Source organism: Pongo abelii, chromosome 5 (assembly GCF_028885655.2).
Source record: "Pongo abelii isolate AG06213 chromosome 5, NHGRI_mPonAbe1-v2.0_pri, whole genome shotgun sequence".
Classification (NCBI taxonomy): Eukaryota; Metazoa; Chordata; class Mammalia; order Primates; family Hominidae; genus Pongo; species Pongo abelii.
The window spans coordinates 77,337,005-77,351,059 of NC_071990.2; the positions used below are offsets into that span (position 1 = coordinate 77,337,005).

The window sequence follows — 14,055 nt, forward strand, 5'->3', positions numbered from 1 at the left end:
TGCATTAGCTAAGGAGAAATGTGAATCATGCCCACCCCAGTATGTCTGGTTTTCTGTGTTTCTGAGAAAGGAGATCATACTGTTGGCATTGGAGGTACTGAACAGATGGAACAAAACCTCATAGGATCTCCTTTCTTTTCATAAGAAGCAACTATAATGGACAGGAGTGAACTCATATTGGATCTCATTAATAAACCATAGAATGTTGAAACAACAGAGTCCAAGGATTATAGTACTATAGGGAGCAGTTATTAAGAATGGAGAGGTCTCTATGGTGTCCCACATGGAGTCTTCATAGTCAGCTGAGGTGAATGACTCCTCCAGAGAGTTTCAGTCTGTCACTGCCTTGTGCTTTTTCCCACTCCTACATGGGGCTATGTTTGCTCAGTGAAACCACGTTGTCCCTCTTTTAATCAGTTGTTTGTGAATGACAATGTGGAATAAAATGGACTTCTCCGAGCTGAGAGGTACAAGGGATAGAAGAATCAACTCAATTTCTGCTTGGCTGGATTTCTTTCTTTTTTTTTTAAATTTTATTATTATTATACTTTAAGTTTTGGATTTCAAGGAACGGAGTCCACAGGAGAGAGTCAGATTCCTGTTAGAGCAAAACACAAAAAGAATGTCTACAGAAGTGATTGACATTAAAGTTTCTCTAATGACTAGGCTTTCACTGATGATTGACCTTGAGTTCATAGATGAATTAGAAAAACTCTCAGGAGATTAGTCATAAAAGAGGACAGACAGAGCCAGATGGAAATAGAATCTGCTGGGGATGAAGGATGTCCAGTATTTCTTGGTACAAAAATGATAAGAATGAAGACACAGAAGTTTACCTTAAGTTGAGAGGCTGAAGGAAGTGTCTAGAGGGCAGTAGGTCTATTTTGTCTGAACGTGCAGATTCCTTCTTCATTTCTGACATGGAGGCTTTGAGAAAAGCAGAGAAAAAATACAAAATAAATACATGAATTGAAATATTTATCATTTGATGGGTAAAATGCTTTATAAAATCATATGTATATTTATGTATGTATACTAAAGATCATACTGTATATAATTTTCTATTTTACCTTTATAACTTCTACTTTATGTCATAAATATGTTGGTAATTACTCTTCTCAGCCATAATTTTTAAATGGCTGTATATAGATGTAGAGTAATTTATTTAACCATACATTTATTCTTGGAGAGTTAAGTTGTTTCCATAAGTATAGAACACATAAATTTTACCCAAGCAATATATCACTGAAAATACATTTAGAAATGGAGTTGTGAACACTGGGGAAGGTACCAGTATTTACTGTCAAATTTAAGTAAGTATTTTAGATTTAAGACTCTTTAGAGGCAAAAAATTGAAATGAGATCTATAGAAGTCACACTCAGAATGGTTCGAGGTTAGTTATTGCCTTACTCTTTTTGGGAGTCAAATTTACTTTTACATCTAAGAATGGTCGTTCCAAAGAAAATGAACCCCAAATTCTGCATAGATAGGTCAGGGTCATAAGTGAAAGAGACACTGTGAATCAGCAGTATTTGGAGTTCAGAGACACTGACTTCAGAAGCTTTCTGATGGTCTGTGGAATACGTAGAAATTTTAAGTGGAGAATGGATTTACTTTTTATTCCCCCATTCTGCCTCTGGGAGCTACAGGGCTTTACTATAGACCATGTAATTGGATCCAGAAAGGAATACATCAGTGATGGTTTTGAGTTGTATTAATTCTTTGGGACCCTGGGATACAATTTAATACCCGGAAAAAAAATGAAAATGAGTGGCATGCTTGTCATTAAGATTTTTATGAAAGTCTATCTCCAAGCCTTAACTCCTCAATCATTACTATAGGCTGTTTATGAACAGAATGATAAACCCGTGCATTAACATAATTGGGTTTAGGCGGAATTTATGAAACATTAATAAATTTGATCTAGATTAGACTTATATCCTCTCTATATGGGGGTTTAAATTACTGAATTTGCAGAACGATCTCATCTCCATATGTTATTAATAAATGACTGGTTCTCAACCAGGGGCAATTTTGGTCTTCTCCTTTCTAAGAGATATTTGGCAATATTTGTGTATTTGTTACATGTTTAGCTGTCACAACTGGTAAAGAGTACTTCAGGAATCTAGCAGGCAGAGGCCAGAACTGCTGATGAACATCCTATAATACACAGGCCTATCCCAACAATAACAAAAATTTGTCCAGTTAAAATGTCAATAATGCTGAGGCTGAGAAGCCATGCAATAAGCAGTCCTGTGTAACAGCTAGTGCTCTGGAAGGTTCCAATGCCATTTTAGCTCATTACATTATTTTAGAAAATCTTAAGCCTTCTCAGTAGGTATTGGAATGTCACTGCTTTCCTTCTTGTAAGTTTTAAAATACATTTTGTGCTTTTATATGTATAGATGTCTTAATTTCAGTCATAATTGATATGTGAAAGGTAGGAGGTGAGCTTGCCCCTCCTCAACACCTCACTTAAACACAGCATATTTTTCTGCTTACACATAATGTATTCCACGGATGGGGAGAAGAAAGGGGTTCTTCCCCCATACTTTCCAAAACGTAGACTTTAACTTTCTTCCTTGAAACAGCGACCATACCTACCAGCAGAGGCTTCTTTATGACTCTAAGAACAGCAGGCAGATTCACAGCTGGAAGCAAAATGCTTTCCTTGGAAAAATCTTTTCTAATAAATTGTGCTTTGTCCTTGCCAGGACAGAAAACAGTTAAAGTAGCAGAAACAGCTTGCCCCTGGCTGGTGGGGAAGGAGGAGAGCCTAAATTAACACTCACTTCTCAATCCTGACTCGTTTCTTCTTTTACTTTCTTTCTTCCTCTCATATCCTCAGGCTTTTAATGCCCAGCCTAGGTGGAAATTAATGACAAATCTTGGCCAAAAACTTTCAGGATAAAATTCAGCCTCTCTAGGGACAACCCACAAAGCTTTTCATTATCTAGCCTCTGCTTGTCTCTCCCACTTCTCATCTGTACTGGGTTCCAGGCATAAGCCCTAAAGCAGTGATTCACAAACTCAGGGGGCATTGAAATCAAAACGGGTGGGCATTAATGTAAAAAATTTTGGGAACACTGATATGGAGTCTCTGGATCCATATTTTCAATAAACTCCCTAGGTAAATCTGATAAACCCCACTGGAATTCACAATCCATTGCTTAAGTATGCCAGACCTTCCCGTAAGTCTTTTCCTCTGCTCAAGCTCCTCCCTCTGGCTAGACTGTACTTTTAACTTCTGTGGAGTTCTTCCTGAACTTTCCGGGCCAACTTAACCACTCCCACTTCTCTCCCCATAACATATTGCTTATTGATATGGTTTGACTCTGTATCCTCACCCAAATCTCATCTGGAATTGTAATTCCCACGTGTGAAGGGAGAGACCTGTAATCCTCACGTGTGGAGGGAGGGAAATGATTAGATTATGGGGGCAGTTTCTTCCTTGCTGTTCTCATGATAGTGAGTGAGTTCTCAGGAGATCTGATGGTTTTATAAAGGGTAGTTTTTCCTGTGCTCTCACACACTCTCTCTCTCACCTGCTGCCATGTAAGACGTGCCTGCTTCCCCTTCCACCATGATTGTTAAGTTTCCTGAGGCCTCCCCAGCCAAGCGGAACTGTGAGTCAATTAAACCTTATTTCTTTGTAAATTACTCAGTCTCGGGTATGTCTTCATAGCACTGTGAAAATGGACTAACATGATGTCTATTATTAAAACAAATGGAATAATACATAACAATTCATTGTGCTACATTCTTTTCCTGGATAGTTTGCAAGCTCCTTAGAGGATAAATATTTCTTGAAATAATCAATACACAAAACATGGTTCACAACAAAGTAGTCATGTTGGTCATCTCAAGCATCACACTGAAATCCTGCGGGTTTGAGTTTCTAGCTGTAGAAAAATTAAGAAAAAAAAAATGTGTATATATTCTGACCAGGCACGGTGGCTCACACCTCTAATCCCAGCACTTTGGAAGGCTGAGGTGGACAGATCACTTGAGGTCAGAAGGTTGAAACCAGCCTGGCCAACATGGTGATACCCTGTCTCTACTAAAAGTAAAAAAAATTAGCTAGGTGTTGTGGCAGATGCCTGTAATACCAGCTACTTGGGAGACTGGGGCAGGAGAATTGCTTGAACCCAGGAGGTGGAGGTTGCAGTGAGCCGAGATCGTGCCACTGCATGTCAGCCTGTGTGACAGAGCAAGACTCCATCTCAAATATATGTAATATTTCCTAAGAGTAAACTAAGCCTTTAGTCATTTATGAATCACTTTGTTTGTTTTTTATTCTTTTTACAGATCAAAGGTGACTATTCACATTAGAATTTACAGAAAGATCTGAATACCTGAGGAAATATATGAGTAATAAATAACATTAAATAATAAATAATAAAATGGCTAAGTAAAATGATAGATACACACATATATCAATGACTGGAATGAAATATACCAAGATTGCACAGTGAGATTAATTAAATTTAAGACGGATTTGCATATTGTAAGAACAAATGCAAATTAAAAGTAAGAGGCTTAGTTCTCTCTGTTAAGAATGAGGTAAGAGCTCTCTCCCCTCCTTTTTCTTAAAGCACTTATCTTAGAATATCTTAAATACTTTCTTGTGTCTTTGAAACATATATAAATCCTTTTGAAGACTGGATAGGCCTTTTGTCACCTCTATGACCTAGCTACATCTTTCTCAAGAACATGGGAGGGATTTCTTTGAAATGCAAATGTCAAGGGAGATAGCACCTCTATCTCTGTTTATGTGGTTAAGGTAGGAGCCTAACTTCAGCTGGAGGGTTGCAAAACTACCTCCTCTCATATAGAGATGAGGAATTTGTTTTTCCTCTGGATACAGCTAATTAGCTAACACAGATGGTCACCTCAATGATGAGGTAAAGTGAGGATGAATTACCTGTGACAAATGTTCTTGTCAAGGACTAGTCATTGTTTATCTTGAAAACATGTATGTAATAGGTTGTATCTGCTTGTCTACATGAAAGGGTGAGATTTCTGTCTTTGCAGTCTCTTAGTGGATTGATGGTGATGTACATCACAGTCTGGCTTAGTGCTTATTGATAATAAAAGTTTTTGTTTTTGTTTTCCACTACTACTTTTAAGGAGAGGATTTCCGGGTTGGAAAAAGGCTTTGTTTTTAATTATATTTCCCAACAATATTTCTGTTTAATTCATACATGTTGTGTAATGAACTGCTCATTTAAATTTAAATCAAGAAATTTTCTTAAAATATTTTTGCTGCATGCCAAGAACAGCCTTTTGTTCTTGAACTTTTGAATTAAAAGATATTAAGAGAAAGAAAGTATGGCAGGCCAGGGGAAGGAAGGACAATAGGAAGAAGGTGGACAGTCAAATATTTGTTTAATATAATTTGAATGCTAAGTATGTGTAATGTGTGGTGTGAAAATGTGGGAATAACAATAGAAATCCTGGTGCCTCTGGAGCTCAGAAAATAATACCCCCAAATGAAGGCCTCAGCAGCAGCCACAGAAGCAAAAGTTTTTCCCTGACCTTCTCTTGCCCTCCTGCCCCTCAATCTATTCTCCCCGAAGGCTGACCATAGAAACTAGAATTCCTTTTCCCCAAGGATTTTCGTAGAAACCGGAATCCCTTTCCCCCAAAGCCAGCCATAAAACCTAAAAATATTACTTTAACTTTCCTTATGATTTTCTGTGTGAAAACTGGCCATAAAGAAATTATCTGACCTAGTTGTTTGACTGTAGGTCCTGAGACCCCCATTCCAGAAAGGGTCCCGCCCCACCCCCGGAGGGAAGAAATGACGCTCAAAGGGGCCAAGAAGAATCTAGACAGACTGGCCTTGCTGGGCTTCCAGACTCCATCTATTTGTATGAGATTATGCCCTTTTTGTTTAATCATATTTTTACACAACTGTCATATTTTTACACAACTGTTTTTTTTGAACCTAAGTATAAAAATAGACAATCTCTCTTGTATCTTTGGGTCACCATTCTTAAAGTTCCCTTGCATAGATGTTAAATAAATTTGTTACATTTTCACCAATTAATAAGCCTTTTATGAGTTTTTTTTCTTTTTTTTTTCCAGCAGAACTTCAGAGAGCCATCTTGGCCCCTACAGTGCCCAACTCAATCCAGAAGCCCATGGTGACATTAGTTTATATGCACAATGTTGTACAACTGTCACATCTATTTTCAAAATATTTACATCATTCAAACAGAAACTCAGCATCCATTAAGTAATAATTTTCTATTCTCTTTCTCTCTAGCCTCTCTTAACCTCTAATTTTTATGTCTCTATGAATTAGCTGCTTATAGATAATTTCATATAAGTGAAATCAAACTACCTGTGTTGTTTTCATTGTCTGGCTTACTTCACTTAGCATAATGTTATCAAGGTTTATCCATGTTGTAGCATGCATCAGAATTTCATTATTTTTATTGCTGAATAACAGTCCATTGAATGTATTTATCACTTTTATTTTTGATGGAATCTTGCTCTGTCACCCAGTCTGGAGTACAGTGGCTTGATCTCGGCTCACTGCAACTTCTGCCTCTCGGGTTCAAGTGATTCTCCTGCCTCAGCCTCCTGAGTAACTGGGACTACAGGTGCCTGCCATCATGCCTGGCTAACTTCTGTATTTTTAGTAGAGATGGGATTTCACCATATTGGCCAGGTTGGTCTTGAACTCCTGACCTTGTGATCTTCCCGCCTTGGCCTCCCAAAGTGCTAGGATTACAGGTGTTGGCCACCGCACTCTGCCACTCACATTTTCTTTATCCATTTATTTGTTGATGGACATGAGTTATTTCCAACTTTTAGCTATGTGAATAATGCTATAGTGAACATTTGTGTACAAGTATCTGATTAGTCCCTGTTTATAATTCTTCTGGGTATACACCTAGGAGTGCAATTACTGGTCGTATGGTAATTCTATGTTTAATTTTTTGAGTGACCACTAAACTGTTTTCCACAGCAGCTGCATCATTGCACTGTCAGCTACATATGAAGGCTTCAGTTTCCCTAAATCCCTGCCATTACTTGTCATTATTCATCATTTTTATTGTAGCCATCCCAGTAGGTGTGAAATGATACCTCACTGTGGTTTGGATTCTCATTTCCCTAATGACTAATGATGTTGAAAATCTTTTCATCTGCTTATTGGCCATTTGTTGATGTTCCTTGAAGAAATGTCTATTTAAGTACTTTGCCAATTTTTAAATTGAGTTGTTTATATGTTGTTAAGTTGTAGGAATCTCTACATATTCTACATGCAAACTCCTTATCAGATCTATGTTTGGCAACCTGAGCAATGTTTTAAGGGATAGAGCAGGACCAACTGTTGGGCTTACTTCTGTCCTTCCCTTCCCTCCAAGATCATGAGTTCAGGATTCCCAACTATCTTTCTATTTATTATGTTTAAAATTTTATCTCCCCAACCCCATAAGACTTTCAAAAGTTCAACTCAGCTTCTTAGCTGCTGTTTACTGCTAGGTATTTAGCCTCTTGGTTCTATGCCACTTCCAAATTGGCAGTATTTGAGGAGAAAAGCTGCATAGAATGTCTGGCTTACCTCCATGAGCTTTCTTTCTCTCCAGTGTCTTGGCCATTTATTCAAACACACAACACACACACACACACACACATTTATATTTTGTCTAGCATATCTATTATTCTCAGTGGGACTATGGTTAGCAAAAAGTTACTCTTCTATTGCCAGAACTGGAAATATTTGCCTCATTTTTTGACTGCTTCACAATAGTCCATTGAATGAATATTCCATATTTTAACTTGGCCTGTATTGCTGGAATTTAGGTTGCCAGTCTTCTGCTATTAAAACAATGCTGCAATGCCTAACCAAGTTATCTCACAAGTGTAAGTGAATTTGTACTTTTGATAAATAGTACCAATTGCCCCCCATTGCAGTTATAGCAATTTTACTCCTACCATCAAAATGTGATAATGCCTAGACCATCACCCCCTTTAGAACAGATTGTGTTCTTATACTTTTTGATGGGCAAAAATGTTATCACACTACTAAGGTATTTCTAATAAACTGGATTTTTATAATATAATGCAAATAATAGCAAAATAATGACAACATTTAATGCATGTTAGGTGTAGGCACATTTCTAACTGCTTTGTAATTCTTAAATATTTTAATTCCAGGCCTACCATTAGGGTAGACATTGGTTTATTCTTCTTCTACAGGTGCTAAAACCAAGGCAAAAAGATCAATGGACCCCAAGTTCCTCAGAAGTTAACAAAATAATTGCAACACAGGATATCTGACTTCTGACTTCAGAGTCTATGCTCTTAATTGAGTGACAGGAACCCAGATAATAAATTCAAAATAAGAATGCCTTTCCTAAAATAATCTGTCTTCCTATAATTAGAAGCCATTTAGAATGTCCACATTGTAGTAATTTCCTAGGGTTGCAATAACAGATTGCCACAAGCTAGGTGGCTTAAAATAATGGAAATTTGTTCTCTCATAGTTTTGGAGACCAGAAGTCTGAAATCAAAATGTCTTTGTCAGGGCCACACTGCTTCTGAAGGCTTCAGGGAAGGGTATGTTCCTTGCCACTTCCAGCTCCTGGTGGCTGCTGGCATGCCTTGACTTATGGCCCCACCACTCTAATTGCCAGAGTGATTCATGGTCACATTGCTTCCTCTTCTGTGTCTTTTCCTCTGTGTGTCTCTTTCTATTTTACCTCTGCCTCTCTTTCTTATAAAGATACATGAGCTTGATTTAGGACCCAGCCAGACTATCCAGGATAAGTTCTGCCTCTTAAGATCCTTAACTTAATCACATGTTTTACAACTATTCACTCTTTCCTCATACAAGCTAATATTCACTAATTCTGGGAATTCGGACATGGACAAATATTTTGAGGGGGTGCCCTTTAACTTACTAGATACATTTTCCATTCAACTAAAATACTTGAACCCCTTTCTTCCTTCATTCATCTATCTATTCATTCAAAAATATTAATCTAAGGCTTGCTGTATGAAAGACATTGTTCTTTCAAGGTGTTAGGGAAAGAGCAATGAAGAGAAAAGATGACAACTCTGGCTTCATGGTACTCATAGTTGAAGAAGCCAAATAATATAAGAAATATGTAAATATATGGAATGTCATCTGGTGATCAATGCTCTGGAAAAAAATAATAAAGCGGAGAAGGGAGACAGAAAGTGCTGTGGGAGAGGATGGTTGACATGTTAATTGTGACATTATGGGAAGGCCTTTATGAGAAATGACTGTGGTAGACTGACAAACATCTTCCCCATAGGAAACAAGTTCAGCCTCAGAACATGTGAATGTTAACATATAGGCAAAGTTTCCTGATGTGATCAAGTTAAAGATTAAGAGATGAGGAGATTATTCTGTATGATCCGGGTAGTGCTAAATGTTATGGTAGGTACCTTTGTAGTAGAGAGGCAGAGATGATTTTATAGAGAGAGAAGAGGAGGCAATGTGACCATAGAGGCAGAGATTGGAATGATGAGGCCACAAGTCCAGCTTCCACCAGAAGCTAGGAGCGGCAGGGAACAGATTCCCTGTAGAACCTCTAGAGGGACTGTGGCCTTCCCAGTACCTTGATTTGGGCCCAGTGAAACATTTCATTCTGCCCTCCAGAACTGTGAGAGAATGGAATTTCTATTGTTTTATTCCACCGAGTCTGTGGTAGTTTGTTATAGCAGCCATGGGAAAATAATTCGATGATATTAACACAAATTCCTAAAGGAGGTGAAGGAGCAAGCCATGCATATATATGAGGAATGGGAACCAGGCAGAGGAAGGCCTCATGTCCAGTCCACCTTGAGGTGGAAGTTAGTACCTGGCATGATTGAGGAGACATTAAGGCAGCCACTGAGACTCCCTGCTGTGAGCAGATGAGGGCAGTAGGAGATAGGATCAGAAAGATCAGAGGAATTGAAGACCCAGTCAGATGTTCATTCTTACTTCTGTGAGGTGAGGAGGCACTAAAGGGTTTCATGCACAGGATGATAAGATCTGACCCTTGCTCTGAGCAGTTCTAGCTTTCTATCAGAAGGAGCCAGAACCACTGTTTGTGGTATTGATAATAGACTATAGGGGGCTAAGGACAGTAACAGGAAACCAATCAGGAGGCTATTGATTACGTTTAGTAGGCCACTTATGCTGAGTCTGAAGTTTATAGGAGAGGTCTGGATTGGAGATAAATACTTCTGAGTGTTATGACACTGGAAATATGCTTTACACTATTTCAGCATAGAGATAGGAAGTCATATATGTCTTAATTCAATTTCACTCAAGAGACAGTTAATTTTCCTAATAGGGAATGCTTTATACACATGAAGGGTAATAACATTTAATCAAAAGGCAACTATAAGTGGTTTAGCTATTATCCCTGATCAACACCAGAGGCTTTGTGAATGGATGTTAGAAGAGGATTTTCACTGGTGAAGTTAGTGGCTTTTTAATGAGAATAATGAAGATGCCTGTAAATTATATGTGAATTTAGTTGTATTCAACATACACAGATCTAACTATGTTAGACTTCCCCCACTGCTTATATAGGATAATCAAGTCAGGAAAGCATTTTCCTCCTCATCTTTTAGAATGTCACTGAAGGCAGGATTCTAATGTAGTTACAGGTTAGAATATTCCAGCTGGCTGTTTCAAATATTAGGTTAACTGAATTCTGCCTCTAAAATATTTTTGGGCTAGAGAATTTTTTATGCAGGAAGTGGTTGCTTTATCACAAAACCCAGAGAACTGGGACTTTATCAAGTTGACAAAAGCAGGTTGTATAAGTGTTTCTGTGCCTGCTTATTAATAAGAGTTGGGCTTACAAATGGCAGTATATGTGGCAGAATTTAGTCTGTAATTTTCTTTTATTTAGAACCTGGCACAGTGATTGTAAGCAAACAGGAATCCTTCGTCTTCCTAATCCTCATCTTCCAGCAGCTTAGGTTCAACAGAATATTTACATTATGGTTTTAGAGCAGAAGTTCCCATGCTCAATATATACAAACTAATTTAATAGAAAGAGTCTCCTCTCTTCAGCTCAAACATGTAGGTTTAGAATTTATTTCCTTTCCCTTGCTACCTACATATTAACTAACATGTAATCTATTATCTTTCACAGAGTCACTCTGGTCACCATCTAAATGATTTTTTAACCATATTTTGTGCAAAACTTCAAAAAAAGTGGATTCTTTCTTACTATAAAGTATCCTTTATACTTTAGGGCATGCAAAATATTAGAGCATGGATAAGTTTTCCTCATGTCATACATGAAGCAATAACTGTCTAGAATAAATGAATATTATACTCAACATTCTATATTGATTTTATGATACAGTATAAAGAATAAATGTTCTGGAACACCTTTTATCCAGAAAAGTTTTTTTTTAAGTTTTGTTACTTATTCATTTATTTTGAAACAATAATGAATTAAATAACAAATATAAAGTCCAGATATATAGAATCATTTTGAATAGTCTCAGATCCCAGAAAAGGTAAATTCTACCCATTCTCTAGTCTTTCTTGCTTTATACATTTGACTCTGAGATAAATGAATGAGGTTGTTGGGAGGATGTGAAAGTAGGCATTCTCTGCACTGTATTCTTACATGCAGAAACATTTCACTAGTCATTTTTCACTCTAGCTTGGGGGGGGGGGGTCTTTCTAATTCTCGAAGTTTGCCTTGAGACTCTGTATTATTTGCCATGTGAGGAAACCTGGGTTAAGGCTGGATAAATAACTTGCCCAGGTACATGTAGTTAGGAAGTAATAAAGTCAGAACTACAACAGAATTCTGTCTGAGTTGTGTATCTGTGCTCTTTTTATTGTCATACTAATTACAATAATCCTGAGAATTGGATAGAGAAGTTAATCATATTCATAATCCATACATGAAGAAAGTGAACTTTCTTCTTAAATGACAGAGCTCTTTAATAGTAGAATAGGCCTTTAACCAGACCTCTCTGGGTGGAATTCCCTTGTATGGACCTCTCAGAGGTCCAGTTTATGATGCATACTTTTGCTTTTCTTACCATGTCAAAGTAAGCACCCTGCAAAATTCTCCCTTTAATTCTCATTCCTGAATGCTTACAAATAAAATGACTTTTAAAATCTCTGATTAGATAGGAAAATCTCTATATCACTTTCTTACTCATTTTATTTTCTTATGCCTTGCAAATTTGAGAAAAATCCATTAGACAGATACATTGAGTAAAGTCACTTTAATCCAGTTTCTTAAAAAGTAATTTCTATTGAACAAAGAAGAGAATTGGCTCCATCAAAATTTATTTCACTTTATCATGAAACCTCTAAAAATGTTCCTAATTTCCTTAAGGATTCTTTCAGATGGCTTACTTTTATATATATAAAATCGTGAATAGCTAAGAAGATACAGTGGTTTCTTTTCTAGAGAGTAAAAGTAAACTCCATCTCATTTGTAGCACACAAACATATAATCTACCATGGCATTTCACCAAATGCTCTTTTATGAATAAAAATAAAAACATTAGCCTAATTTTTCATAGTCAAAGATTAAGTCTCTTGCTTTTCGACAATTTATATAAATTAATTCTGTTTGGTATTTTGTTGATGAAAAGAAGATGAAGCAGGAAAAGGGGAAGGAAAGAAGAAGGAGAAAGAGGAAAAGTACAAATAAAGGAGAAAGACAACTAGAAAGAAAAATAAATATATAAATAAATATATATATTTACATGTATTATATATACCTACATATGTATGCATAGGCAGGTACAGTCTAGTAATATTTTAAACTAAACTAATGTGATATAAATTTGTATAGATTATGTGTTATATAAATATATGTGTACATCTATATGTGTTAACACACTTTTGTATCCTGGGAAATATGGTTGTCTGAAAAGCATCTGTGATTGTGATAGGCAGAATTCTAAGAGGATCTCCAAGATTTCTGGCCTCTGTATTACCCCCTCTTCTTGAGTTTGGGTGCAACTTCTGAACATGATGGGATGTCACAGCTGTGATTAGGTCATGTGATATGGCAAAAGTGAGATGATTTTGTGATGTAATTTATGTCAAATTAGTTGATTTTGAGTTCATCCAAAAGAAGAATATCCTGGGTGGGCCTGATACAATCTTGTTAACGTTCTTAAAAATGGGTCTGGGTGCTGGGAGTGGCGGCTCCTGCCTGTAATCCCAGCACTTTGGGAGGCCGAGGTGGGCAGATCACCTGAGGTCAGGAGTTCGAGACCAGCCTGACCAACATGGAGAAACCCCATCTCTACTAAAAATTAAAAAAAAAAAAATTAGCCAGGCGTGGTGGTGCACGCCTGTAATCCCAGGTACTCAGGAGGCTGAGGCAGGAGAATCGCTTGAACCCGGGAGGCAGAGGTTGCGGTGAGCTGAGATTGCACAACTGCACTCTAGCCTGGGCAACAAGAGCGAAACTCCATCTCAAAAAAAAAAAAGTCTGGGCTTTTTCTGGCTTTGATGAGGTAAGGTGCTGTATTGTGAGAGGGTCTGTGAGATCACAAGGTCAGGAGCTGAGATCCAGTCCTGGCCAACATCCAGCAAGAGAGCAGGATCTCGGTCCAACAGCAGTATGGAATGGAACTTAATTCTGACAACCACTTAGGTTGGTGGAAAACTTCGAACTTTAGTAAGAAATGCAGCCCCACTGATATCTCATTTGCAGCCTGTGAGACCCTTAGCAGAGGACCCAGCTAAATTGTGCCTGGTCTCCTGATTCACAGAAATATTATGAAAAAGTATGATTTTAAGCAACTACATTTATGGTAACTTATTACACAGCAATAAAAAACAAATGTAATAATTTATTCAGAAGTTTTATATACCACTGATTCTAATAGAACCATACAGACACTTTCTAGGATCTAGGCTTAGGTAGATATATTCCTGGGGCTCTTTCAATTCTGAAACTTTGGGCTCAGGAGGTAAGTTTCATAAACTCAAATGCATTCACAGTTGACATTATGACATGTAGTGTGAAGTGGTCCTACAGTAAGACAACGGGTCTACACTTGTACCATTGCTACCACCA

At 37.5% G+C, this 14,055-nt stretch overlaps 2 long non-coding RNA genes across 2 annotated transcripts in view; one reads left to right on the top strand and one right to left on the bottom strand.

Annotated features, from left to right (window-relative positions):
- Positions 1-765: 765 nt before the first annotated feature.
- LOC129059978 (uncharacterized) lies at positions 766-8,191 on the bottom strand. The gene is made up of 4 exons (XR_008526245.2): positions 6,351-8,191; positions 3,547-3,701; positions 2,794-2,865; positions 766-927 (listed from the first exon to the last, which is right to left on the bottom strand). It is a non-coding gene; the product is annotated as an uncharacterized LOC129059978 (long non-coding RNA).
- A 3,224-nt stretch (positions 8,192-11,415) lies between these two features.
- Positions 11,416-14,055, top strand: part of LOC129059976 (uncharacterized) — a 40,570-nt gene continuing 37,930 nt past the window's right edge. Inside the window, exon 1 of the long non-coding RNA XR_008526243.2 lies at positions 11,416-13,629. This is a non-coding gene — a long non-coding RNA (uncharacterized LOC129059976). The remainder of the gene's footprint in view (positions 13,630-14,055) is intronic.